The sequence below is a fragment of the Moschus berezovskii genome, chromosome 3, assembly GCF_049115385.1.
Source record: "Moschus berezovskii isolate FMDL1 chromosome 3, NW_MosBer_1.0, whole genome shotgun sequence".
NCBI classification, from domain to species: domain Eukaryota; kingdom Metazoa; phylum Chordata; class Mammalia; order Artiodactyla; family Moschidae; genus Moschus; species Moschus berezovskii.
The window spans coordinates 32,308,086-32,310,501 of record NC_142462.1 but is presented as its reverse complement, the minus strand read 5'-3'; the positions used below and the strand labels follow the sequence as shown (position 1 = coordinate 32,310,501).

The window sequence follows — 2,416 nt, the reverse complement described above, 5'->3', positions numbered from 1 at the left end:
CCATGTTCCCACCACTGGCAGTGTTCAAGGTTTCTACCTCTGAGCGACCGCAGAAGATTAAGGAACTAATCAAGCCTAGGGCATTGTATGAGAGTCCCTTGGACTGCAAGGAAGTCCAACCAGTCCATTCTAAAGGAGATCAGTCCTGGGTGTTCATTGGAAGGACTGATGCTAAAGCTGAAACTCCAATACTTTGGCCACCTCATGCGACGAGTTGACTCACTGGAAAAGACTCTGATGCTGGGACGGATTGGGGGCAGGAGGAAACGGGGACGACAGAGAGTGAGATGGCTGGATGGCATCATCGACTCAATGGACATGAGTTTGAGTGAACTCCGGAAGCTGGTGATGGACAGGGAGGCCTGGCGTGCTGTGATTCATGGGGTCGCGGAGAGTCGGACACGACTGAGTGACTGAACTGAGCTGAGGGCATTACATCAATGCATGCACAAGGTATTTCCCTATTAGAATTAGTACAACCCAATTAAAAATGGGCAGAAGACCTAAACAGACATTTCTCCAAAGATGACATACATATGGCCAAGAGGCACATGAAAAGATACTCAACATCACTAATGATTTAAAAAATGCAGATCAAAACTACAAAGCAGTACCACCTCATACTAGTCAGAATGTCCATCATCAAAAAATCTACAAACAGCTTTCCCCTGGCTGGCAGCATGGAGGCTGCACGATGCCTGGAGTTACTGTAAAAGACGTGAACCAGCAGGATCCATCAGAGTTCTGGCAGCCTTCCTCAAAATGTCTGGGAAGATGAAAGTCCCTGAATGGGTGGACACCGTCAAGCTGGCCAAGCATAAAGAACTTGCTCCCTACAATGAGACCTGGTTCTACACACGAGCTGCTTCCATGGCACGGCACCTGTGTCTCCCGGTGGCGCTGGGGTTGGCTCCATGACCAAGGTCTACGGGGGCATCACAGGAATGGTGTCATGCCCAGGCACTTCAGCAGAGGCTCCAAGAGTGTGGCCTGGCGGGTCCTCCAAGCCCTGGAGGGGCTGAAAATGGTGCAAAAGGACCAAGATGGGGGCTGCAAACTGACACCCCAGGGACAGAAACGCTGGACAGATGGCAGCTGCCAACAGAAAGCATTAGAAATGATGCTGGGTTAATAAATTGCCTCATTTGTTAAAAAAAAAAAACAACTACAAACAATAAATGCTGAAGAGGGTGTGGAGAAAATGTAACCCTCTTACACTGTAGGTGGGAATGTAAATTGTTACAGCCACTATAGAGAAGAGTATCAGTTCAGTTCAGTTCAGTTCAGTCGCTCAGTCGTGTCCGACTCTCCGCGACCCCATGAATCACAGCACGCCAGGCCTCCCTGTCCATCACCAACTCCCGGAGTACACTCAAACTCATGTCCACAGAGTCGGTGATGCCATCCAGCCATCTCATTCTCCGTCGTCCCCTTCTCCTCCCGCCCCCAACCTTTCCCAGCATCAGAGTCTTTTCCAGTGAGTCAACTCGTCTCATGAGGTGGCCAAAGTATTGGAGTTTCAGCTTTAGCATCAGTCCCTCCAATGAACATCCAGGATTGATCTCCTTTAGAATGGACTGGTTGGATCTCCTTGCAGTATAAGGGACTCTCAAGAGTCTTCTCCAACACCACAGTTCAAAAGCATCGATTCTTCGGCGATCAGCTTTCTTCACAGTCCAACTCTCACATCCATACATGACCACGGGAAAAACCATTGCCTTGACTAGACGGACCTTGGTCGGCAAAGTAATGTCTCTGCTTTTTAATATACTATCAAGGTTGGTCATAACTTTCCTTCCAAGGAGCAAGTGTCTTTTAATTTCATGGCTGCAATCAGCATCTGCAGTGATTTTGGAGCCCAAAAAAACAAAGTCTGACACTGTTTCCACTGTTTTTCCATCTATTTCCCATGAAGTGATGGGACCAGATGCCATGATCTTTGTTTTCTGAATGTTGAGCTTCAAGCCAACCTTTTCACTCTCCTCTTTCACTTTCATCAAGAGGCTTTTGAGTTCCTCTTCACTTTCTGCCATAAGGGTAGTGTCATCTGCATATCTGAGGTTATTGATATTTCTCCCAGCAATCTTGATTCCAGCTTGTGCTTCTTCCAGCCCAGCGTTCCTCATGATGTACTCTGCATATAAGTTAAATAAGCAAGGTGACAATATACAACCTTGACGCACTCCTTTTCCTATTTGGAACCAGTCTGTTGTTCCATGACCGGTTCTAACTGTTGCTTCCTGACCTGCATACAGGTTTCTCAAGAGGCAGGTCAGGTGGTCTGGGATTCCCATCTCTTTCAGAATGTTCCACAGTTTATTGTGATCCACACAGTCAAAGGCTTTGGCATAGTCAATGAAGCAGAAATAGATGTTTTTCTGAAACTCTCTTGATTTCTCCATGATCCAGCGGATGT

The 2,416-nt window shown here is 47.2% G+C and overlaps 1 pseudogene; it reads left to right on the top strand.

The window, feature by feature from the left end:
• Positions 1 to 688: 688 nt before the first annotated feature.
• LOC129552044 (small ribosomal subunit protein eS19 pseudogene) lies at positions 689 to 1,132 on the top strand (annotated as a pseudogene).
• Positions 1,133 to 2,416: the final 1,284 nt, after the last annotated feature.